Below are 27,588 nucleotides of genomic sequence, written 5' to 3'. Positions count from 1 at the left end.
AAGAAAAGAAAGAAAAGAAAGAAAGAAAGAGAAAGAAAGAAAGAAAGAAAGAAAAGAAAGAAAGAAAGAAAGAAAGAAAGAAAAAGAAAGAAAGAAAGAAAGAAAGAGAAAGAAAGAAAGAAAGAGAAAGAAAGAAAGAAAGAAAGAAAGAAAGAAAGAAAAAGAAAGAAAGAAAGAAAGAAAGAGAAAGAAAGAAAGAAAGAAAGAGAAAGAAAGAAAGAAAGAAAGAAAGAAAGAAAGAAAGAAAGAAAGAAAGAAAGAAAGAAAGAAAGAAAGAAAGAAAAAGAAAGAAAGAAAGAGAAAGAAAGAAAGAAAGAAAGAAAGAAAGAAAAGAAAGAAAGAAAGAGAAAGAAAGAAAGAGAAAAACAACATTTGACTTACTGTAATGGCCTTACATTGCCTTCACCTTTTATATGAACAGTATCAGTAAATCATACCTCTTCATTCTGTTCTTTCCTCACTTTTGTTTGGAAACAATGTTTCAAGGAATTTTTAGAAGTTTAATTATTAAAGTAGAAACAGTTTAATCACTCTTTCATCACAACTAATATGATTCAAATTTGGACTTTTTTTTGTTTTCACACTATGTTATGTGTGGGTGGAATTAAGCATCATGAATAACTTTTGTGAATGAATTATTGCACAATAAAGGTATGTTTAAAATAGATTTCATTTGGGGTTTCATTTCATACCTCTAATGGAGATATATAAAATACTTCTATCTTGAATTATTTTAACTTTATTTTTCTTTTTGTAATTGTGGTGAGATTAGTGATTTTGATTGTGATTTTTCTGGAATGCTTAACATTTATTTGGCATTTGATTTACCTGTTGTTAAGACACATGTTGTTCAACACAATTGTATTTAATGTCAGCATGCAATTTGTGTAGATATGGGTGATGTAACATGTATCTTTGAGATGCCCACTGTCTACTCTGAGCAATAATTTAATGTCCTGTATCCCCAAAACCAGCTGGGATCCTCTGATAAGAATAGTCTAACCATCCTCTCTGGAAGTATGCAATTACGTATATGTACATACATCTTTATTTATAAACAGTTGTGGTACCCTTTTCACTAGTGGCCTGTGTGTATCTTTACATCTGTATGTTTGTGGGTAAGTGTGTGAACAGTGGTACATTTTTTAGTATTATTTATTTCTCTGAAAAAAGTGTACATTAGCAACATATAGTTATACCCACATGCAATACATACACAGGAAATGTTATGTCCCCATTTTTTAAATGAGAATTTGTATTATTTAATTCTTAAAATTATTATTTTATTTGCAAATTAAGTTTCAGAATAGAATAAGGAACACTGTTGGCATTAAATGGGATTTTTTTTATTTTTACATGCAAAGAAATCTCTCTAGTTAATCATAACAATTATTTTTAAGCTTATTGTACTGATGCTGTAAAATATTCAGGGTATGTACTGCATCAGCTTTGCAAATCATTCTATTTTTCTATTTTAAAAATTATTTTTCATGTATATTTGGTCTAGGTTTGGTACATGGTCTTTCAAAGCTTGTTTTCCCCAGGCTGCAAGTAATGAGACAACATAAATAGCATCTTGATGTAAGCCTTAAAAATGTTGGTTTATACTAACAAGCCTGGTCAGAAATGCTCAGTTAGACTATTTTTCCTATAACAAAAAGTGTTTTATATGCAAACCTGAAACATTTGGAATCTTTCATATAATCATGTCCTCCTTTATTTTTAATTTTTTCTTTTTTTTTTAAGAATAGTGAATTTTCATTCTGTAGTCATAACTGACACAGTAAATGAAATGAAATATAATTTGTCTGTGCGTGCTGTGTCGCAGTCATATTTCTTCCTGATTGCAATGATTTCAGTCTTGTGATGCACCAAAATGCTGTCTAGTCAACTTTATTTTCTTCAAAGAGACTACAGTTTTGTGAAACCATTAGACACATAAACTTCAGGAAATTAATTGGGAATTCAGCTTTGCTCAGAGTCTGCCAAGCAGAGAAAAGATTGTGCATGGTGATATTTTTCAAACTCTGCTGTGGAGAAAAAAGTGTACAGGTTTCCTGAAGAGGTCAAATTTAAATAGTAAACAAGCAAGCAATTTGTTATGATGTAAGATGCACAAACATAGTCTTGTAAATGATAAATGCTGAACTATATTTTCTTCTTAATAGGCTAGCCTCAGTAGGTTGGTTTAAAAAAATTGCTTCTGTTGTAAAAACCAAATATATTTATTTTAGTACAAACTAAATAGCTTTTAAGAACATCTTCTGTCTTTCTTAATTGCCATGGAAGTACAGTGAAACATTCTTGCAAGCAAAAACAGGAATAACTGAATGAAATGGTCTGAAACTCAAAATGAAAACCCATGATTTTCAGATTTCTTTTTTTTTTTAAATTTTTTTCCATCTCTTTCAGTCCCTGGTCAGGGAACTAGAATTTCTATGGATTTCTTGGATTGCAGACTCTCAAATCTATAATTTAAATATAGGTTTTAAATTTAGGGTTATGTTTTCTTTCCCTTGAAAGGAAAAGCTGCAAAGCTATAAGCATGCTGTTAGCTCTATCTCTTACAATGAAAGCTTCACCTGAAAATACCTCTGTCTTTTCGATGATTCAGTAAAATAATTAAATATCAATGTTTATAGATTGCTACAATGTTTATACAGTTTTGCTAAATGAAAACTGACATATGTAGCAGTAGCTTTTCAAAATAAAATATTTGAAAACTATGACTGCACATCTTATGGTTTTACTGCTATTCTTTATAAGAATTACAGTAACACATGGCTCACCAAGGAGATGCTGAACTGGACTGACAGCTCCTATCCAACACACCTTTACATCCATCTGTTTTTAGATAAATTCTTATTTTGGTGTTTGATGTTTAGGAAGTGAATAAAAATGAGGCTGGAAAAACAAAAAAAATAGTTTATTCCTTTTTGAACAGCTACTACAAGAAGTGTCATAACACAGTCTTAGAGCTGCATCTTTTTCTGTATTCAAGTGTTGAGTGGAAAGCTCGGGAAAACACATAAGGTGCAGTGAAGACAGAGATAAATATTGTTTTAACTCATATACTGAAAAAAGTGAAAATATGACTTTAGTCAAGATTTGTCCTGCTGGGATATGGTGACTTCATGACACATTTCTTCTACATCACCTTTCCATGCTCAGCTCTGTTTCAGCAAGACCTTGCACACATGAGTGATCTCGCTAAACATGACAGGATGGCTGGAAGAACTTGGCAGACCTGGAGCCAATACACGCCACAAATCCCCAGTACTGCAGTGAAACCTGCTGGGTGTCAGGGGACATCTGTGGTTCAGACCTTCCATCTTGCTTTCACACTGGTTTATGTGTTTTAAATTATATTCTGTCACTCTCAAAGTCCATGAACATTGCTTTCCTCTATAGCTACTTCTGCTTCCTTAATCTGTCTCCTTTCTTTCTTTGGGGGAATAAAAAATAAAAATATTACCATGATTACAGTATCTGATGCTATCTATATAGCAAATTAGGCAGTAAAGGAAACTGTAATTTCTATATATTAATGGGAATTGATTGTGCTGAGAAATCTGAAGGGCTCAATCTCAAACCATTCCCAGCATGGCTATAATAAAATTGTTTTGCAGTGCATGCTGAGTGAGCATGGTCACTGCAATACACACTGTCAGGACTTCTTTGGGTGTTGGTAGTAATGATTAAAGATGATAGCACAGTTTAATTGTCACAGAACTTAAAATATATTATAAATAGAAGTCAATATTGCTATAATTTCAACCATTATTAATGTGGATGGCTAATAGCCTCTACACAGAAATTGGATGTGTGAGATCAGGTCTCTTAAGATTCTCAGCAAGATGTCCCAAGGAATCTAATAGTAAACAAATGGAAAGAAATAAGTCCCAAAAGCATGAAGAAAGTGTGAGATTTTTTGGGATAAGATGAATTCGGAATACTTGAGTTGCACTAGATATAAAATCTTGAATTGTTCTTTGATTTTGCTATCAGATTAGTATTCGATTAATCTCATGCTCAATGGCATCTTACATTATAATGTCAAAGGAAGAAAACAATTCTGTAATAATACAAGACAACATCTGAGGGCAAAAAATACTTAATCTTCCAAATTGTCCAGTACAATGAATTGACAAAAAAAGCATTTCTAATAAGTGTTTCTTTCATTTAGTCTTTTCCATATTTAAATACTTTAGAAGAGATAATGTGTAGTGTTTGTTTCTTTCTCCTATGTCAATCAGAACATCTGTTTAAAATCTTTCTGTACTCTGTAGGTGACAGTGAATCTGCAGTACCAACAATGCAGGAAGAAATGAACTTGCCCATTCATATTGCCAGACTACGATTTTCTTTTATTCTTTCCTTTTTCATGTGTCATGCTGCTGCAACATTAGTAATTTAATGCTGCAACATTAGTAATTTTACAGCAATTTGCTGAGAATGTGTCTAACATCCCATTTATCTAGTTATGAAACACACCTTGTTGTGCTGGGGTCAAGCTTTTAGCTAACAAAACATTTAAGAACTAGAAAAAACAAGTAGCATCACAATGAGTTTTTGTATAAACAGTTCTGTATTTTGAAAACATCCTCTTGCTGTATGAAAAATCTTTTTTTGCTAACTTTCAGGGACATTTGACTTTTTTCTGTCCCCTGTATGAGGAGTGGACTTTGTGGGTCATATTTTCCTCCATGAGATGTTCTACAAATATTTTCAGAATGGGTTTCTTAATGCAGTCACTTTGGGGGATATTGGCAGAAAAACATACATACAAATGTAAAACTATTAGAGACAGAGAGTGAAATAAATGCAAACTCTTTTTTAGAGATAATTAATTATTCAATTTTTACATTGCACAGAACTTATTTCTGCCATGCTTGCTGAGAAGCATTTTATATTTTGGTTTTATATGGTTATGCATAAACAACCCTAGCCTTTGCACACTCTTCTGAAAAAAACATGGATTGACTTTTTGGAGTGAAAGTATCGCCTGTTTTCAGGTGATAGCCATGGCTGCATGAGTTGTAGAAGTTTTTGGTGGATCTTTTATTCTAAGAAAATGCTGACATTAATTTCATGAATGTCTTTGCATTATTCCACAAGCACTTTTCCTTCCTGTACATGGTCAGTAACCCAAAAGACACATTTTTTCCAGGAAAAAAATGGTCTTATCTTACATAAACTATTGCAAAAGTGATGCCTCAATCACATTAAGAAATTTATTTTTTTCGTATTTGTTCAGCAGTAAAAATGAAAAGCTATGGAAAGGTTAAAATTACTTTTATGTTTTTACCTCAATTCCACTCTCTAAGACAAGGCCGTAGATCATGCTGGTTTTGTTAGAGCTGCTCCTTTAGTCTCATCTGAACACTGATGACTACACATTGTGAATCTAGGGCAACAGCAGCAACAGCCCAGGCGAAAAAATAAAAATATGTAAAAAAAAACACTAAACAAATCCAAAATACAATAAAAACTGCAAAACCCATATGACAATTGTATTAATAATTCATGTGTTCACTGTTCATTGTATGCAGAATCTGAATTTTAGTATAGTAGTGGACTTGGTTGAGTCAGTTTAAGGTAGGAGAATTGCAACACTTTTTCTCACTTCACTGACTTCCATCTGTAATGTGATCATAAACTCACTACCATTATTGTAGACCGTCAATTTTTATGGAGGCCAGAGGAAGTATTTTGTATAAAATCAGTGGTTGAAGTTCTTGTAAGGCTTAACCTTTCTTCTCAAAAGGTTGAAACACCTGTCTTCCAGTGCCACTTTTTTTTTTTTTGGTAGAAATCCCTTTTGGAACATTTTTCTTTCCTGATTGCTGCCATCATTTCAGTCTTTTATTTCCATTCTTTTTCTCTAGCATCCCTTTTCTTGAACAGAAAATTAAGCTTTTCAAAAATTCTTGTGACTAGATAGGATCCTTCAGTATATTTTATTTCCCTTTCCATTCCCTTCTCCAGAAAATCATTCTCTGCGCACCTTAATCTTTACATCTGTTACAGTGAGAAAAAGAGTTAGTAACTTACAAGCCAATGGGAAAAATGAAATCTAAGTATATTGGCAAAGCATAAATGTTATCCTTTACTTCCTACATCACCGTTCATGAGATTGTAGGATAATTTAAGGCATCACACCAGTGGCAATTTTATAGAGTGTGTAATATTTTGCTCAGTCCATAGTGAATTTTGGTGTTAGTGAGACCTTTTGCTATTCAAGTGTGCACGCATGCAGGAAGTGCAGAAGTCCAGAATTGTGGGTTTTTTGCTACTTCACAAAGTACTTCTGTAATAATTTGGCCTTTTGCATGAACAATTCTGCAACATGCAGAATTGCTTTCATTTTCTTTATACATTGGGCATACAGTTTAAAACAGTGCATATATATATAAATGGGGAAAAAATAACACTTTGGTATGAGCATGGGAATCTTTGCTCCATTTATATATGCACTGCATAAACAGCTTTTAAATATGCTATTATAATATGCAAGAGACTATTTCTGTCTGTGATATTCCTGTGAGAATATCACAGATATTCCTGTGAGAGGGAAAAACGATCATCTGCAAGGTGCAGTTGAGTGGGAGAAACAAGTCTTGCAAATTACTGTGGGTAATGGGGAGGTGAGAACCATGTTCTTGTTGATTAAGAATAACCTCCAACAAGCACTCTTCAGTGTTTTGGCAGCAGTTGAAGCAATTGTCTCAGCTTTCCAGGGGTCTGGCAGGGCCAGCCATAGAGTTATGGATGTCTATGCCTCTAGTCAGCTCCTCTCAGTTTGTTGCCCATGTCGTAATGCGTAGGTCAAACCTGAGTAAGCATTCCTTAGCACATTGTATGAAATTACAGAGCGTTGGTATCCAAGCTGGGCTGGTCTTTTGCACCATGAAACTACTTTTCTGACACAACTTTTGTTGAAACTTAACTTGAATCCCGATTGAAATTGTCTTTCAATGTTTGGACGTCTTGTTGAACGACTGCACTCCTAGCGAGGTGAGTCCACAAGTGTACATTGCACAGCCTTTTTTACATGGTGTTAATGTGAAAGGCTGGTTCTCCAAGCTTAGCTGCTATGACCACAACTCAAAAGGAATATCAGGGGTTTCTCCAGACTCTCACCTTGGTCCACAATTTCTTTTATGAAGGACCGCTTGGTCCAGATTCGTTCATGATGTTCCAGGGCAAGGAGGCCATTACATTATTTCAACAGTTTGAGAGGTAAATAAATAAATAAATAAATGGCTCCTTGCAGCTAGTGTCTATATACAGGCTGAATATATCTTTTATGCAATAGAGTATATTATTAAAGAATGTTCTATTCTTTAATAGGAGGGCACTGTATCAGAATTTAGTCAGCTTATGCCAGGAGCAGGTTTAAGTTATGATAATGTCAATGCAGGCCAGCAATAAACTTGTGTTAGAGCTGGTACTGGTTTTAACCCTAAAAACATACTGGTTGCACACCACAGTTTGAGATGATTGTAAGAATGCCATTCACAGTACACAATGTAAGAACCATAGCCATGCTGCAATATTGCTCAATCTGTGCTGTTTTTACGTCAGCTCTGACTCATGAACACATTCCAATACTGCAGTCTTGCCATATTGCATCTTATTATATCAAGTGCCAAGAGCAATAACATAAAACCTTTGTTTTTCCTACATGCTTCATTTAATCTCTAAAAGCAGGACTCAGATCAGTGGAGTGTGTACATACAGCAGCATTACACCAGTCCCATTCTGGAACCACAGCAGCCTTTGCTCATAAATTTCTAGACCACAGCAATGCACAAGTGAAGCATATAGGTGAAAACTATAGGAAGTTTAGTAAATCTAAGAGTCACTTTCTGTGGCATTTGCAGTAAACCTTTTCTAGATGGTTGTATTTTAAAGCTACATGCTCTAAAAAGATTTAGCCTTGTCTTGGCACTAGCTGAAAGAGTAGGATATAATGTGTGCAGAACTTTATATTGCATTACAGTAAGCTGATTCATTTCTTATTAGTTCTGGGTGAATATGTGTGGGGGAAGAAGCAAAAGGGAGGGTGAACTTAGTTCTAAGAATATAAATTTAAAAAAAGTCAAACTGTAAACATGGTATTTGAGTATAAATATAGACTGTCATATTTTCAATGACACTCTTACAGTAATTAGCACTTTTTGAAAGTGTATTATTTGCCTCCAGAAGGAGAAAATATGACTTTGCTGGAGCTGCATGTAAACAGCTTCAAGTGCAAGTTGACATGATTTTTCCAAATAAAAAATCTAGAATAGATTGAGACCCAACAGTGCTTGACATAGAAAAGATACTGTTAATGCATACATAATACATTTCTAGAAAGCTAAAGAAGCCAGTGGAAAGCAATTTAAGACAGACTATGGACTGACTAACTTTAAAAAATTACAGTGCATTGGGCTAGACTCTCTTGAAAATGATTTCAGAGGAGCAGACACTTACAAGGAGTAACAGATCATTTCCTAACGTACATGACTACTTTGCAGGTAACTGAAGTAAATTGTACATCATTCCAAATGACCATCATATCTATTTTCCACCCATTGCTAACATCTTCTGCTAAACCAACTATATTTTTTTTTATTATATACGCTCACCTTTTCAACACTTTGCATACCAAACTTACAAAACAAATCTCTTTCAAAGGTCTTTCTTCCCCTGTCCCAAATTTGCATTACCAGTGGAAGTTTATAATAATGAAGTTTATAATAATGATCTTCATGCGTTTGCAGGAAGAGGCTTGCAAAACGAGATACAGGAAAACTGTCACTCACAATTGAGTAGAATTAAAGGCAATAGTCATGCTTCATGGTACCTGTGGCTGGACTAACATATGGCTGTCAGGAAGAGGAACCTAATGTATTTGTTAAATTATTTCTTTTTAAACTTAGCTGTGTGTCCCATCTGTAGTTTTTAATTATTGTACTTGTTTTTTTGCTTTTACTTTTACAATGGTAAGCACTAGTTGCCATGGTATATAAGATTCTGTGTGGTTTTCATTTGTGGTCCTCAAAGCAGTAGTTCATCTTCACTGGGTATTTGCATGTTGTTCAGGTTTCTTCTGAGTGAGTTCAATAAATCATCTTCCAACTTTTCTTGACAAAGGAAATCCATTTTTAGTCTTTGCATCTCCAGTTTTACCCATTGTTGGTTGATATTTTAGTCATGAGGAAGGCTGGAAGAAATGGAAACTGTAAAAATACTGGAGTAATAAGAAAAAGCTCCATTTTTTTTAGACGTCATCAAGTCTGAGATAAAAATTAAAACCAGGAACAGTATAGTTGCTGCCCATCACTTATGTTTTTCAGCCTTATAGAGACAGTTTTGAGTTCCCCATTTGCATGTGGTCACTTTAATTCAAGCATTATTCAACACTTACGTCTAGTACTAAAATGTGATCCTGGCATCCTCATAAAGAAAAACTCCATGACCTTTCCTAAATCCTGTGTTAAAAGTCAACATTTCTTTATTTCATCAGAATGCTGTAAAGGAGAGTAGCTATATGACTTGCCCTTCTAGAAAAAGAAAACAAAAAACAAAAAAAAAAAAACCAAACCAAAACCCTTAGAGATTTGTATAAGTTTACCTCCTAAGATGAATTTCCAGAGTGGGTTTTCTGTGAATCCATTAGCTGCCTTGTAGCTTTGCAAGTTAAAAAAATGAGTTAACACAGATGAAGATCTTCTAAAGAATAAAGCAGTTGAGGTTTAAAAGCAAAAAATAGATTTGGTTTTGTGATGGGTGACAACTGCTCACTAAAACTATACAAGAAACAAAGATGAAGGAAAAATTTATTCAATAATTCTGTTGAAAGTGTATGGGAAAGAGATAAAATTTCCTTAAAGGAAAAAAAAAAGATTATTTCTCCAAGAAAGTAGGCAATGTTGGAAGCCTGTTTCTCTCAAAACCCTTCAACTTATGTTTTTCTTAACTTACAAAACTTTTTCGCTTGAGGACTGTATATTCCTCTTTATCATTGTTACTCAAATGGCAGGGGAGTATATTTTTTTTAATTTACTAAATATTAAAAAAGATATAAGTGTGAAGATGTAAAAATGTGAAGATGGCTAAAGAGAATAAAATTCTAGATTGTCATTCAGTAAAAAAAGGCAAGTTTACAGTAACTTCAATTTTATATATTGCATGCTGTGTATCTGGTTACATATATTCTTAAATCTTTAACAAATGTAAAGCATCCTGCCTATCCAGGCTCAACAATTCATTGCCTTGATTGATGTAGACCACAAGGATAAAAATTCAGTGTTTATTGTCAAACCAGAAACTGTGGTGTGAGAAAGATAGCAGGGGAGTTACAGAAAAGGAGTTGAAAAGAGAGCAAAACCAGAAATCTGTTAAAAATAGTTGAGACGAAGTCTCTGTTCTTGAAGATGATGTACTGTACTTTCTGTTATACAATACAAAGGAAAGTGATTATAGCAAATTGGCTGTAAAAACACAGACCAGTAACATTTTGTTCTTGTTTTCTTGTGGGATGAAATGTATTGTGGGCTCTGGGGACTTGAAAGGAAGTACATTGCGGGAGGTCTGCAGGAAGATGTGGTTGAGAGATGAGTTTCCAAGTTGCTAAAGAAAGTATAAAATGAGCAAACCTAAAAATAGAAATGTGGAGAAATGAGGAAGATGCGCAACGGGAGAACCAAAGACGATGCATACCCAGTTAGGCTTCTTTCAGAATAAAAGAACAAGAAACAGTGTCAGATTGGGATGATTATTCAAATTCACGTCTTTTCTTACATTTTTATTCTTCTCATTACTAAGTGTGTTCCTTCTTCTCTTTTTGTAGAAATTCTTAGGGATAGAATATATGTTCCATTTTTAGGGTCTCTATGTCTGGCAACGCACAGAAAACATGAAATGTCAATAGATTCCTTTGTTATACTGAAGTTGCTGAAAGAAATAAATTTTGAAAGTAACTGAAGAGATGGCAAATTAGTTGTCATTTCCCCTTTAAATGATGGGGAAAAATATGAAATGGATATTGGCTTTCATTTTAGGGCAGAGAGGAACCTTACTAAAAAATTACGTTAGCATTTTAGAGAATAATCGCCCCGCTAAAGCTACCAAGTTCACAACATCACTTAGAACACAGTCTCCTAAAATCCTGGCCTATCTGCATAAAGATACATGAGATCAAGTCCTTCAGAATCTGTTTAAAAAAAAACCAAAACTGTAAAACGTTGACAACATTAATCAAACTTTTCATTGTCTTTTGATCTAAAGCCTTTGGTTTTGCAGAAAAGGACACAGGGGTCCTGTGAGGTACTAAATGTTCATGTGCCAGGGAAACACCCTTGCTGCCCAGAAGGCTAATGGTGTATTAGGCTGCTTTACACAAAGTATTCCCAGCAAGTCAAGGGAGGTGATATTTCCCCTCTGGTCAGCCATGGTGAGGCCGCACCTGCAGTGTTGTGTCCACTTCTGGGCGCAGAATGCAAGTGACACATAAAGGAGAGAATCCAGCAAAGACTCACTGAGGTGACTGAGGTCTGGAGCATCTCTCCAATGAGGAAAGACTGAGAGATCTGGCACTGCCCAGGCTGGGAAGAGAAAGCTCAGGAGGATGTTATTAATGTATATAAATACTTGAAAGGAGGACGCAAAGAGGGCAGACCCAGGCTCTTTCAGTGGTGCCCAGTGTCAGGACCAGAGCCAGTGGCACAAACTGTGGCACAGGAGGTTCCCTCTGAACATCAGAAAACATTTTTTCACTGTAGATGTGACTGAGCACTGGCACAGACAGCCCAGAAACGTTGTGGAATCTCTACCCTTGGAGATATTCAAAGGCCATCTGAACATGAGTCTGGGCAGCTCACTCTGGGTGGCTGGGCTGGAGCAGGAGGGTGGGACAACATAACCTCCAGAGCTCCCTTTCAACCATAATATTTTTGCAATTCTGTGATTCTTCAGTTAGCTGATAAGATAAAGGTTGTTCTTAATGTTTTTATTCAACTGCAAGTATCTTTCCAAGGTGCTTGTTAAATTTTTTTTTTTCTCATTCTGTTCAAAGCATTTCTTTCTTCCTTCTTTGAGTCTCAGAATAATACATTCTTCCTTTTAATTGTCACAACTCCATTTGTATGCTCCCTGGTACTCTGTATTGTACGGGCAGGTTTACAACAAACTGCTACATATACAAATTCAAAATCAATTTCTAAATTTAAAAAAAAAGCTAAAATAACAACACAGCAAAACTTCTTGAATTATAAATACACAAAATGTTTCATGTCCACCAACATGTTTCAAATCAATAATTTGTAGCTCAAATCAAGTTTATGCCCTGTAGCACAATTAATCAATGATAAGTTGACTTCTTTCTTTTGAATACAGTGAAATACTGCAAAAATTCAAAGCTACTGATACACATGTATATTAAATATACATGACTGAAATACTATGCATGTTGTGTCAAAGTTGCAAGAACGTTTTTTTCAATAATTTTCTTGCCAGTTCTTCTAAAATATAGAATATATATTTTTATCTGCAGAAAAATTCAGGCTAAAGCCCATGTTTCTCTTTTTTGAAAAGGTAAAAGCTTTTCTAACTACAGAATTAAGTTTCAAATTCTAATAAAAAATCCAAAACATATAGCTAAGGCTCTATTCAATTTGAGCTGACAAAAATAAACAGAAGTAAAATTATTTCAATATATAAACAGCAGAAAGATATATATATATAGTATGAATACTATTTCAAATGTGTGTATTTTAAAAGGAAATTTAACCAATAAGGGACATAGGTTTTTTGTCTTCATAGCTGCAAGATTTTTAAGAGGGGCTGCAAGTTATTTAACAGCAGTTGCAAGTTATTTATCAACAATATAATTACTTTCTTACATAAAAATAGTTAGATAATAAAAAATCATCTCAAGGTTGATGAAATTACATTTATCATAAGGAAATCACATTATTTATATAAATTTAATTTTCAAACATATGATGTTCTTTTCCCTTTTGAAATGCAATCTGCTGTCAACCTTCTACAGTAAATATCTGCAGTTTCTTTTGGCTGGCTAGTATAAAAACGAATTATTAATATAAATTTAAATGGTTGATGTTTTAATAAATTATATATAATTAGGAAGAAATATTAATATTCCTGGTTTTTCAAGCTTGTGGATCTGTAAGGATTTTCACATCTTTACTTCATTGTTTGTGCCTTATTTGGCCATTAAAAACCTCCAAACAACCCAGACAATTATTTAAATGCTTTTTTGGTAACATTAGACACATGTAATGGAGATCTATCAGCAATGAAGAGAGACAAGGAAGACTTTGAGGTGGTCAAAGCGTCTGATTTTATTGTGGGATACAAATGCTTGTATACTATTTTAGAGAGACTGGAAATGTTTTGCTACAATGACTGGGTTAAAGATCACCTAAAAAAACTTATACATTTTAAACATCTCTTCCTTGCAGAAGTCTGATGAAATTTTCTTTTTCCGGTAAACTCGTCTGATTGAACCTTCTTGCAATCTTGATTTTATCCTCAAAGTTCTGTTAGCTCTTGCCAAGGCATTTTGTTTATCAAATCTCTTATGCTAATAAGGTATAAAGTACTCTCTGTCTTGTGTACCCCAACAGAGGTCTAGTAATAAACAAATAGAATGAGCTTACCTCATTTAACCATACGAATGCTGGAGTCCTCTAGCTTTACTGACCAGTCAAAAGAGGTCACTTCCAGACACTGGGCACCCCCTTGTGTTTTTTATCCATCTGAGTCTTGGAAAGATTAAAATTTCACAATGTATGTTCCAGCTGTACACTTGTGTACTAGTCAAAATATTCTTCCAAAAGCGTGATTTGACTATTGTGACTATTTGTAACACTTCTTGCTCTCATTTTATCTCTGCTGCTCAAGTAGGCAATTGTGTCTGTCTCCTGAACTCTTTGTCAGAGTAAATGAGCTCTCAATTTCTCCTCTTAGGTCTTCTTACTATCTTTCTAACCCTTCCCTGAGCTCAGACCTTTGGACAGCCTTTTTGAGTTTTGGTGGCCCAGAACTCAAGGTAGTATTAATGTATTGCTCAACTAAGTTGCAATCTTGATTTTTAACACTTAGGCTGACTTGAAGGAGAAAATTTTATTTAGAGGCTTGTAATGCAATTTAAAAAAAATGTGTAAGAGTTTTGAAAGTCTGAGGTGAAATGAACATTTTCCAATTGCTTTGTACAGTAGTATTTAAAAGAAGCCAGATACTTTTTCATGTGAATGATTCAGGTAGACAAATTCAAAACTTAGGGGGCCTGTGATGTGCTGTCCCTAAGTACTGATAAGTGACTCAATTTGGAAGAGCATTTTCATACATATTTTAGCTGAAGTACCTCTGAAGTTTCATACAGGATAATTAAACATTGCATGTCAGAATCTTAAAAGAAAAGTGTTATTATTAGCCTTTTTAGAATTATTTCAAAGCATATTTCATCTTAACCACCTACGTTTATAGTCTAGGTAAACATTAGCTTTCTTTTCATCCTTATTTTTAGCTAGTGTATTGCTTGTGTGACCGTGAGAGTGAGTGCTTGCTTTGATTTCTCATGAGGCTGATTTTAAGCCACTTTACTAGAATTCATTGCTTAAAGTTCACCCATAGACTGCTGATATAATGTGGCTTTATTGTAAATGTATGCCATATAATTTATATTAAAAAGTAAGATGGAGGGAAAAAGAGAGCAGAACACACACTTGTGATTTTTTTTCAAGATCTATGCATGAAATCCCTGCTGCTCTATGAATAATCTTACTTCAACATATTTCTACTGAGTTGAAACTAGGAATGCAATGAATGCTAAAGAGGTTGAAGAAGCAGTGTTTTTACTGAACTTAACCAGTTAATTCAGAACACGACACAGTGGTGTAAGGACTTTGCACAGAGAACAGGTTCACATTCCTACTTGCTTCAGCTGCATTTTAGTGATGCAAATGATACCATGTACTGCTGATTGGGTTCTATATTTGATATCATGCCCACTTTAATTCGCATTACCAAACCAGAATGTATGTGCTGAGTCTTAAGCACTGAGTCATTGCTGCCTTGAACTTAGCTTTCTTGTAAGTCCTGAGATTGCCTAAAGGCTACAGTAGGTAGTCTAAACTGGGTCACACACAAATCTCTCTTGATTTGAAGTATTTGGGTACGGGTCTTCAGTGATAGTAAGTTTCATTGGCATCAATAACTTGACTAGTGCAAAAGGACTTGGGGAATAATTTATCACGTTTAGGAAATTTTGCTATCTAAGAAATATTGAGGGGAACTTGTAATAGATTGTTTTATCAAAACAAGGAGTATACAATTTTGCCCCAAGAAGACTTGAGGGCCATTTGAACAAGAAAGTAATTGTTATATCTTAAAAATTGAGCCTAGGCAGGCCTAGGGAAAAAGAAGAGAAAAAATTATATTTTCAGGAAAATTCCTCCAACAGTATGATTTCGCTGTTGGTACTAGTTGTATCACCTCTTTTTAATGGGTGATGTTACTTTGCTGTCTCAAAAATACGTCTGGAGAGATATTCAGTTCTTAGGCCAAAACTTCTCATTCACTCACCCTACAAGACACAGAGGGAGAGTGAAACACTAAATTTTATGTAAGAAATCATCAAGAAGAAATAATTTCTGTGACCATCTGCAATATGCATTACAAATGGTAAATATGAATAAAATATATAAATTCAGAGTATATGATAAAAGTCTATCTATGAATAAAATATACAAATTCAGAGTATACAATAAGAGTCTATCTCAAGTGGTAGGCTGTAAATAAATCATTTTGGGTTTTATTTCTTCTGGAAGAATATGGTAAGAAGCCTTGTTGTCATTTCACCCCAGCCAGCAGCCAAGCCCCATGCAGCTGCTCCCTTACTCCTCCACCAGCAGGATCAGGCAGAGATTTGTAAGAGTAAACGCTAGAAAACTCATGGGTTGAGATAAAAACTGTTTAATAGGGAAAGCAAAAGCCATTCACACAAACAAATCAAAACAAGGATCTAATTCACTGTTTCCCAAGGGCAGGCAGGTGCTCAGCCATCTCCAGGAAAGCCAGGACCCCATCATGTGCAGCAGTGATTTGGGAAGAGAAATACAATTTCAAGCATTCTCCCCTTCCTCCTTTTCCCCCCACACTTTAGATACAGAGCATGATGTCATTAGGGCTGTAATATCCCTTTGGTCAGTTGGGGTCACCTGTCCCAGCTGTGTCTCCTCCCAACCTCTCAGATACCCGAACTTCTCCACTGACATGGCTGTGCAAAAAGCAGAAAAGGTTTTGGCTCTGGGTAAACCCTGCTCAGAAATAACAAAAATATCTCTCTGTTGTCAACTCTCTGTTCAGCACAAAACCAAACCAAAGTCCTGTATTAGCCACTGTGAAGAAAATTAACTCTACCCCAGATGAAACCAGCACTAGCCTTTACTCCAAACCCCTTGTGCTGCTTTAAGGTTCTTTAAGGGGTCGTTATTAGTCATCAGCTTCATCTTAAATCCATTTTCAGCATCTACCTTGGAGATGCTCTTTGCCTTGCTGTGTTCTCTGAAGTAGCCAGGCAGAGCGCACGATCCTGGTCCTTACTGGTGAAGACTTCTCCTGGCTTCAGAAGTAAGTTCTGTCTGTATCCAGCCAGCAGCATCTTTTATATAAATTTGTAAATATTAACTAGAAAAAAAAAGATTAAAAAGTGAAGAAATGGCATTTTATTGTCTAAAAAATGTGTTATTTGTTTTAATTTACAGGACTCTTCATGTGCTGATTCTGTATCTGCCAACAAACATTCTCCTGTAAGCCACAGTCGGGTGCTGTCTCTAGAGAGTCGCTGGACATAAGGCTGCTTGTGCAGTTCAAAAGAAAAAATATGAGGCAACAACAGTTCTTTGTAGAGCTCAGTAAAACAGAGAAAACCTTGAAGCAGAAACTTCTGTTTCTCAAATTATTTCCCTTCATCAGCATCCACCCACTTTATCTCAAGCAGAGGTGTGTGTTGCTTCCAATTTTCTGAGACAAGCAGGTATTATACATAGATGCTTAGAGGACGTACGCAGAGGAGAACATGCCCTGCCTGCCATAATGGACTTGAGCTGATGAGAAAAGAACATCAAATTTCAACTTGCAGAGAAGAAGAAAAGCCAGTTCCAAACCCTGGAGCAATTATGTGACTTTCTTCTAATTTATTCTCACATCTTATCAAAATTTATGTCTGCAAGGAATTATTGAAAGAATATCTGTGAGAATGAAGCTTTCAGAGGAATATCTCAGGTCAGTGAAGAAACAGTCAAACACAATGAATTATCATTCAACTTAACGTCATGTTTTACCTATGAATTTTGGGGGTGAGGGGTTTTAGTTTGTTTGAAAATAATTGAAAACAAAATCTTTATTTTTTTAAAGACCATCTTGCATATTCCAAAGGGAATCATATTTTTTGGACAATCTTAGGAGGATTGCTTCAAGTATGTCTTATAGTTGACTCCTTTAAAAAAAGGAAGTAGTGTGGAACTCATGATCATGATTCTGTAATTTTGAACATTTTATTCTGATACTCCTTTTGTAATGTTATTTCAAAAAGCATAATAAAAGTTTTAATTATGACTTCTATGAGTTGATGTTTTTCTATTAGGCCCAGCATAAATAGAAAAAACACAATGTCCCTTTCTTTCAGTAACTCAAATTTTCTCTTAGCTGCTCTTTTCTCATGTTCCTCTTTCGACCTCTCCTAAGATATCCCAACAGCAAAATATCTACATTTAAAGCAGAGTTAATATCAAGTAGCAGATAAAAATTAGCAATCACAGGCTAAACCCAAATGAATCTATTGGGAGGACATACGTATTAGAAATAAATGTGTATTTATATATATATATATGTGCAGAAAGAGAGAAATTTTTCATGTTGATCTGTTGGAAGGAAGAAGTAGTAAAGAAGGAAGATTCAGAAGAATCTCTCAGTGTCATAGGTAAACCATTATGGTCAAACCTATTTTGCTGTCCTTCTCATATAAATGTCATGTAAAGCATCAGTGGTGAGAAAAACTGCTTACAGTATACTAGTATCCATAAAATTCAAGATGCTTAATTGAATGTTGTCCCTAAAAAAATATTGCTGTGAACTTCTGCTTTTTCTACAAAGCCCCTTTGTTATGTCATTGGCTGAAACTTATGAAAGCTAAAAGTCAATAGGGTACTGTTTTTTTCTGAGGGAATATAAATCCAGGAAAATATTGTCTTTACAAACAAACCATTATGATACAAATAAAAGTAATTTTTAAAAGGTAAGATATGCAAATCCTTATGTTTATTAATTTATTTGGGAAAGAGAAAACACTTCATGCTGAAAGCTCACGATAAAAACGAAACTAATTTTTTAGATGTAAAAATGCTGGGAGAATATTTAAAGTGCTTAGATGTAGTGAATTTCTTCTTAATGGAGTTACTTTAGAGATGAGTGGTAACTTGCATGGAGTCACACAATTATTGCAGCAGGAAAGACTGCAAATGTACTTCAAAATTCATGGATTGATAAAGGAATTCCCACCCTGTCAAGCTGCAGCTCTGCAAGGAGGCAGAGCATCACATTCGTGCTGCTGAGGCTCAAAGCATGAAGAACCCAGTGATGTAAAACAGTAGATTGTTTTTCTGCTGATAAGAAATGCAAAAAGTCAATAGACAGGATAGCGTAGAATGTCACACTGCTACTGTGGAAGAAATAAAGCAGAGATAAAAGAAAAAGGGGAGTGTGTAACAAAACAACCAGAGCAGAAATGTGAGTTTTGAGACTTAGTGAACAACTAATCAATAAAAACAGACGGACTCAGATTTGTCAGAAACATGAAATGTCAGTGAAGTTTAGTGTTGGTGCTCTTTCACATCTGTTGCTGAACCATGTATTTTATCTGTATTTACTGAATCAATGTTTAGAATTAAATAAAAACCACTAAGCCTTTGGACTTCACTTGTGGTTGATTCATAGCTAAAAGTTTGGGTGACATTTTTAACCTAATTGTTCTTTTTCTGTCCCTTCCATGTGAAGGGCCTGATTGCAGTCTAGAAAGGCTAGAAATTTTGATGTGAATTAACTTTAAAGGAGAATAAGCCTGCTAGTGTCCTAGAAAAGTGTGACCACATTTCTTTTTGTGGGTCTTGTCAGCCCAGGTTAAAAGTCAGAACTTCCTTTGCTTCAACTGTGTGGTCTTGTGAACAGTTTACTCTTCCTGATTTATTTGGGAATTACAGCTGACTGAGTGTGCACTCAGCCAAATAGAGAGAGAGCCTTCATTCAGAATAAAACTTTCCTTCATGTTTTATTTGTCATCCTTAACTGATTACTGCATTATTTAGTGGAATGAAAGCACTGACATAATGTACGTGTAAAGTGATCTTATTTCCTCAGTTTTTAGGAGTAGGTTGGAGGGTTGTTTTTTTGTTTTGTTTTCAGGTTTTGTACTTTTTGCAGGGGACTTGGGGTTTAGTTTTGTTTGTTTGTTTAATGGCAGAAATATCAATCTAAGCTGCAAGTTCAAATTAAGTGTACCTTGACTTGTATAAGGCAATTGACATGGTCCAGCACAACATCTTTGTCACTGAACTGGGGAGATATTGATGAATGGGCTGCTTGAGGGTAAGGTATTGTCTGGATGGCTGCATCCAAGTTGCCAATGGCTCAGTGTCCACATGGAGACCAGTAACAAGTAGTGTCCTGTAAGGGTCCATGTTAGGACCAGAACTGTTCAGTATCTTTATTAATGACACAGATTGAGGCATTGAGTGCACCCCCAGAACTTTTTGTGTTTATGGATAATTCCAAGCTGAGTGGTTCAGTTGACACACTGACAAGAAGGGAAAGGGATGTATCCAGGGGAGCCCTGGACCTTGACAGGGTTGAGGTGTGAGCCCCTGAGAAGCTCATGCAGTTCAAGAAGACCAAGTGCAAGGTCTTGCACCTGATTTGGGATAATTGGTACTGGTAATCCCCAGAACCAATACAGACTGCATGAATAAATGGATCAAGGGCAGCCCGGTGGAGGACTTGATGCACGAGTATGAGCTGGCAATGCGCACTTGCAGCTCAGAAAGTCCCTTGTGTCCTGGGCTGCATCAAAATAAGTGTGACCAGTAAGCCACATCCCCAGGAGGGGATTCTGCCCCTCTCCCAGTTGTGAGACCACATCTAGAGTACTGCAACCCACACACATTTGAAATTAGCGGATCAACAGAAAAGCTGGGAGCTGGTGCTGCAGATCTGGTTCATATATTCCATGAAAAGGGAGAAAAAAGAGATCCAAAATTTTACACAGTGGAATCCACAGTGGTGTGATGGACAGATAGAGTTTCTCAGCCTGTTTCGAAGTAGCAGATCAGTTCAATAAACCTTACTGGATTCCCTTGTGATTTTTTTATATTTCAGTATGGTTTCATTTTTGTTTGCACAACAAGAGTGCTTACTGCTGTGAATGTTATCTCAGGACATAGCGTGCTACACTACAAAGAAAGAGCATTCCAAGGAAACCTTGCAGTGAGTATTATATTCACAGAGTGTTATATTCACATTTTGTTTGTTTACTTGGGAAAATAGCTATACCTGGCCTACTACATGTATGAAATCTCCATCTTTTCAACATCCCATATATTTTATATGGCTTCTGCATGTGTCAAGAATGTTGAATTAGTGGAAAATGGTCTACAAATAGTTATTAGCTGATAATAATAGTAAATATAAACATGGAAAAATTCTAAAGTTAAATAGGATGCTAGAGAGGAAATGCTTGAACCTCAAGAAAGTAGACATTTATTCACTCTACCTCTGTGTCTCTACTACTTGGATATTGCCTTTTTATTATATTCCTCCCCCCACTGCAATATCATTATACACAGATTCAGTGTTTACTTTTAAAAGTAATGAAAAAGAATATTAACCATCACACAGCTTTGTTTTGATTTTACTCTTTTTTAAAATGGAGATTTTAAGTTAAAATTTTCCTAAAAAATCAGAGGTTAGACATTTAGACCAAAGTATTTTTTTAGCTTTTTCCAATGGAGAAAGGGAAGAAGTCTAATTTTAGCAATCACACAATTTAAATATAACTTAGGCAAGAAGAAAATGGGACAATAATTAAAAGTATAAATTTAAATGCTTAGATAAAACCTACTAGGAAGAACTAATTTGGTTGCAAATTCCCCTTAGAAAATCCCTTTATGCATGTAATATATGAATGGAAAATCAATTTACTAATTGTACAACTTCAATTAACTTTCCTGTAAACATCTTTTCATATATACATCAGCTGTCTAAATAGTATTTGAAGACGAGATTTTTTTTTAACAGCTCTTTAATATTTTCTTCCTGGCTTCTGAGGAGCAGAGTTAGACAAAAACATAACTTAGGAATTGGGAAAAAGACTGTTGTAGGCCTTGAGCCAGCAAGCATGTATGTTTGCATTTAATTGTCTGCATATGGGGAGCTCTGTTACACTGCAAATCCTGTTTAAGTGTAGAAAGCTAATCACAGTCCTGGATGTGTGAAGGAATTAGACCTTGTTTTCCCGCTCAGGTTAAATTCTACATTTTTCTCTGCCAACTCAGGTTTTAATAGCTTTGAAATATTTTAGATTAAGCTTTGCCTCAGGCATGTGGTAAGCGAGGTGATTTACCTTCCTTTATTTGTCATTGAAACACTGGAGGGAAATAATGTATGATCTAGAAGTTATCTTGCTGCTTGATAGCTTGGCAAGGTTATGCAATATGTAAATTACCCAAAAGTAGACAAGTTTTTCCAAGCAGCTGCAATATTTATTTATTTATTTAATTATTTCTTTATTTATTCATTTATTTTCCTTGTTTGCTTTGCATTCAGGAGTTCAAACGTCTAAAAGGTCTTTATTCCAAGGTCTAAAATGATGAACTCCAAGTAAAATTATTTCCCTAGGTCAACTGCAGCACCTCTGTTGAGAACACCACTCAAAACCCTTCTCAGAACTTTGGTCTTGAGAAACCTCTTGAGTACCTTCTTTCCTGACTCTTTCATCCAGCATTTTGCTTTTAAAACAGAAATAATTAACCTGTATTCAGTGATCATTTCTCAAATCTCTTAATGATTTTCCTTAGAGATAATTTCTGCCTGTTAGAAAACAAGCTTCTGTCTACTCACATCTGATAAAAAAAGATTTGATTTTTCATTGCTTCTATTCAGTCTGAGTTTTAATGTGTTAACAGGACGGGGTGCCTGATGGCTTTGGTTTGCTTTTTCATGGCCTTTTTTGTGTGTGGTTTTTCGCTTGTTTGTTTGGTTTGTTTTTGCTTGTTTGGTTGGTTTTTTTTTGTTTTTTGTTTTGTTTGGTTGGTTGGCTTTTGACATTTGTTTTGTTGTGTTGTTTTGTTGTTTGTTGATCCAGGTAACCTAGACTTTTTAGGTGAAGTTCATGATCATGCAGTTTCACCTTGAGACATTGAGAAGATTTCAGAATCCTCCTATATTTTCCAAGCAAGTAAAGTGAGTTAGGGCACCTCCACACTTGAAGATCAAGTGTAGAAAGTCTTGCTATAAAAATACAGGTTTGATGGGAGCTGTTGAGATGTTTCCATGACTTTCCCACACAACAGCCTCTGCTCTTATTTCCTTCTGACATCTCAGACAAAGCACACTTAAAGTGGCAGCAAAATGATTCTCTAGTAATTTAAAAATGGACTCTATTCATATTGGTTAATCTTCCTTAGACTTATTCTATAATTAAATGCTGTATTTCTTTTTGTTGAAAAAGCTGTGCCTCAGGCTTGTTTAAGGGAAGTGCTCTCATGAAGGCAAGGCCTGTTGCACAGGACATACAGAAGCCTCTAGAAACACTTGCATGAGCAAATACTTTCAGGGAGAGAGTTCCATACGTCTGTGCTACTCTTTAGCAATTTGTGGGGAAATGTTTCAGTAAGTAAAGACATTTTTTCAGTGGTCATTGAAGTTCCACAACCTGGAATTGATTAAATGCTCCATTAATTTTTGCAGTGTCAAAATGAACGGGAATGAAGTAAGATTAAAGACCTATGGAAAAGTAACAATTTGACAAATATGTGAACACTGGTGTTTTTCAGCAATGGCTAGCACAGTACTAGGTGGGTGGATGCCAAAGAAGCAACCTTTTCTGGCATGGTGTGTGTTTGATGCAAAGAGAGCAAAAGGTCTTCAGGACGAACAGTGCAATTTCTGACCATTGTAAACAATGTGAGGTGGAACTGAATTGAGGGGTGAATAGGCTGCCTTCCAGCCATCCTGCAGGTCCTATCAATCATTTGCCTTCTAATCCCAGCTTTCCTATAAATCTTTCCACTCTTTTATCCTTATGTGTATCAAATGAATTACTCACATTACATGAAATTAGCCTCAGCATGGAAACAATCTTGTTAATTTTTGCTTCTTATGCCTATGATATTGACTCTTAAAAAATATTAAGTGATCAAATTATAACAGCCTGAATATTTCATATGTCAGTGTATCCTCTGAGTCTGTTCTAGTGATATTTTAATTAAGAAATTATCATAATTCATTAGTAGAATAGCCAAGATGTTGCTAGCATTCCTTTAGAACCTTTATAGAAATCTCTGTCAGCTTGTGGGAGCATAGATATCAGATGGTATCTTTTGTTGAAACCCTGAAGGTTAACTGCAGAAGGGGGCACATGTGGCCCGAAGTTTAGAGTCCGACTAGCTGAGGGCGAAAGGCCGACGCCCCTCTGCAATTCCTGGCCAGCACCCTTCGGTGTCTGATGGCCTCGGGCTGCGCTGGCTGCGGACTGGCTTACACCGCTGGTATTGGAGAGGAACGGAGCTGACCATTTCCCGGGGGTTAAACATCGGTTTATTGAAGGTGTTGCGGGATCCAAACGCGGGGAAACCAACCGGGAAAAAAGTTTTTTCATAGGGGGTGAAAACAGGATTATAAAGGAGGGGGGTGGGTACAGGCGGAACCAATCGGGAAAGGTGAGGGGATGAACTTCACAGAACTGACACTCCATGGAGACCAATAATCAAAAGGTAAAGGAGGTGTCCTGGGACCCCAGCCAACCACCATCTCCAGAGAGGAGAAGGTTCTCGAAACCTGGGAGGAGGAAGGGAGTGATTGACTGGACCCAGGGAGAAAACAACTTTCACTTATAAGGGAAACCAGGGGAGGAGCAATTACATATCGGCAACTATGAATAGCGGTTACTATAGCAACTTAGCTGACAGGCTAGCAGTGGCGGGAAAAATTGGGGGAACGAAACCATTTTACACATAATAGGGGAGAACAATACATAAATTGGGGGAATAACACAAGAAACTTAACAACACACTACTACAGTTAACTACTAAATCTGATCAGAACACTTTTTCTGGAAAATATTAAGTTATTGAAATGTCCCTTGTTTTTAGGCTGAAAGGTACATCAGGATGTCCCTCATGCACTAATGCTCCAAGTACAGCCAGTTGTGAGGTCAGACCAGGTTGTTCAGGGCTTGCCCGGATGGGCCTCGGCATCCTTCAAGGACTGGAGCCTGGGCAATCTGCCTCTGCCTGCTCCCTGCCTGTCCTCATGGGGAAAGGTTTCAGCACAGCCTGAATCCTCCTCACTGCCCTTCATGCCTGCTGTACCTTAGCCTGCCACACACAGCTCTTGGAAAGCCTGTCTGCCCCTCTACATCCCTCTGCACCCCCAGTAGGCCCTGGGGTGGCTGTGATGTCCCCCTGAAGTTGTCTGCTCCAGGCTGGACAAGCCCCACTGCCTCAGACTCTGAGACAGTGCTCCCAGGACACTCTCAAGTCCTGAATGTTGTAGGGATGAACCGTTTCAGGTTATTGGTGTCTTTCCTGTGCTGGAGGGCATTAAGCTGGCCACAACATCCAGATGTGTCTGGCCTCTGCTGTACAGAGGCAATAAGTCCTGCCCTGAGCTCCTGGCAGTGCTCCTGCTGACACAGCCTTGGATGACACTGGATGCCTTTGATACCAGGGTTCACTGCTGACTTCTGCCCAGTTCCCAGGGCCCCAGCATCAAAAGCCTGACTGAAGTATATAAACAACATTCCTGGTGCTTTCTTTGTCACAGATGTAGTCATTTTAGGACATAAGGCAACAAGGTAAGATGTGCATGATTTATGCCTGGTAAATCCATCCAGACCATTCCAAATCATCTTGTCTTCTTGTGTCAAATCAGTAGTTCTGCCAAACCAGAAGATGGAAGGAGAACAGAGAAAGCAAATTCTGGCTTTAATGACATGGTTAAATTTTGATTTAGAAAAGTGAGATGTAGCTGAAAATTTTGTTCTATTGATGTGAAATAAAAAACTTCTGCTGTGGATCAGGCAGCCCATGGACTTGAACTTGAAACTTTTTACAAAGTCACCTCAAACATTCAGGAGGACTTTTTTCTCTGACATTGCTCTTTTTTCTGGAAAACAGTTCCATGCCAAACAATTTTTGAACTAAAATACTCAAAATATCTCTGTTCTGCTAAGAAGCAAAGATGATTCTGAAAAGTTCAGAAGTTGCCCAGACAAATAATTTCTGCTCTTGTTCTGTTCTCTGTTCAGTTCCTGTGAATGCTAAATGGACTTGGTGCAATGGCATGTGGTAGAGGAAATTATGACACAAGGCACAGCCACATAAAGTAACATTGACTTAAAAGGAGCCTGGAGCAGCATTGATATTAGAAACAAATGTTCTGTACACGTACCTCAAATAGCTTCCTGTTGAAGAGGAACAGGTGCTTTAATATCTACTTTAGGTGGGGGGACACCATACTTCCTTGCTGGTTTATGTAGTCCTTCCCTCTGTTTAAGCTGCAAGTTTCTCCAAAGAAATCAGGAGCAGAAGGGTATTTGGCCAATGTGTACTGGAACTGTAGGAATGGGAAGGAAGGGAAAGAAATGTGAAAAAAAAGTCTTGTCAAGTATATATTTTCAAAAGAGTGGCCATTAAAGAGTGATTTCAGTTAAAAACCCAAACACTTTTCACCAAAACTTTCAAACTAGACTACTGCATAATAGATCTAAGGAAATTATGAAGTGGTTTTGGCTGCCTGAGTTGAATAGCAAGATGTAGAAAAGAATAACTGCATAGTAGTAGTTGACTCATGAAAAAAGGCAGTGCTTGTCAACACAAATTATAAACATGAAAAGAATACAAGTTTCATTGTCATTTAAATTGTGTGGACCAATGAAGCTCTTTGAAGACCTGCTGCATATTTCCTGGGAAAGGGTCAATGCTTGTTATTAGACATTTTCTAAAATGAAAAATACTAAGGAAATAATTTCAGGGATTTTATATGAAAAAAGTAATATGCCCACATGTATAGATGCACACAAAAGTTTTGCGTATTTTAGTCACTGCTTGGACTGCATGCTTTAGAAAATCTAACAAACTGACAATAGAATTTCAGATAATGGGTGTTCCATAAATACTTTACCTCGATGGGATATTTAAAATTGCTGTTTAAAAGCAATTTTTGGGATGCTTTTCCATGAAGGATGTAAAACACTGCATAAAAATCTCACATTTGAAAAGAGCAAATAAAATTAGCTGAACTGCACAGTCTTATTACTTTTTGATATGTAAAATAGTTTTGCAAATTTATTTTGGCTCATTATCTCTTTGATTTGTCGTATTCTTGAAAGCACATTGTTATTGTTATACATTTAATACTGTGAAACATTTTATGGAATGTTACAAGAGTTTAACATTTCACAGTCTTTCCAAACACAAAATAAGCTGGATAAAGGGTCATTCTGCCTAGCCATAAAAGCCATAAAATTGCTTAACAAATCTTTAGTGGTCCAAGTTTCAAAATGACTTGCTACAGATCAGTTACTCTGTCCACTTGATACGGTGCTGGTGGAAAAGGGCAAAATCATTCAGACCAGCTTGTCTGCCCTGCACACATGCATGCTTTAGTGAGAGTAGTAGGAGATGCACTGTTAAGTACATTTTAGAGTTCAAATTGTCAGAAAATCGAGCTATAGAAGTGCAAATGAAGTGATTTAAACCATCAAATAATGTATTAAGAAATTGACCTGTACATGAAGCCTGGTCTTTTATCTTTTCTGTTCTTTGAAATGAGACCTTGTGTTTGATAAAAGCAATAGGGTCCTATTAGACTCTTAATAGTCTTCCATCAATAGGATTTGAAAAAAAGCCACTCTTTGCTGGCAAAGCAGATGACACAGGTCAATTCCCCTGTTTCCTTAAAAAAAAAATCCATGGGAAACAAAAAAACAAACAAACCCCTAGCCCTCTTTTACCTATTTTTGGAACACAGATCTTTCTTTCAGAATGGTTTTTTAAGTGTGTAAGGAATCTAGACTGTTTGGCAAGTTGTAGAGTCTTGTGGTTTAAATCCAGCTTTTTCCACAAAGGCTGACAGCGTGAATACCGCTAGCTATGCAGGTGTTCTGTAACAGATTTTTATCTGTAGAGAAATGTGCCTTGTGTTGAGCTGCCTAGCAAGATGGGAGACTCCATAGTGCTTCATGGCATAAGCTAGAGCTGAGAAACATTGCTATACAGGAAGAAAAGTAAGCCAGGCTTA

At 36.1% G+C, this 27,588-nt stretch overlaps 1 protein-coding gene and 1 long non-coding RNA gene across 2 annotated transcripts in view; both read left to right on the top strand.

Moving 5' to 3' along the window:
• Positions 1–27,588, top strand: part of NALF1 (NALCN channel auxiliary factor 1) — a 433,072-nt gene that overhangs the window by 146,552 nt on the left and 258,932 nt on the right. The gene's annotated exons all lie outside the window — the stretch shown is intronic.
• Positions 305–27,297, top strand: LOC141728240 (uncharacterized). The gene is made up of 2 exons (XR_012579107.1): positions 305–16,647; positions 16,782–27,297. It is a non-coding gene; the product is annotated as an uncharacterized LOC141728240 (long non-coding RNA).

The sequence above is a fragment of the Zonotrichia albicollis genome, chromosome 2 (assembly GCF_047830755.1).
Source record: "Zonotrichia albicollis isolate bZonAlb1 chromosome 2, bZonAlb1.hap1, whole genome shotgun sequence".
Taxonomy (NCBI): Eukaryota; Metazoa; Chordata; class Aves; order Passeriformes; family Passerellidae; genus Zonotrichia; species Zonotrichia albicollis.
Note: the sequence above shows the minus strand (reverse complement) of the source record. Positions and strands in the feature narration are given on the sequence as shown.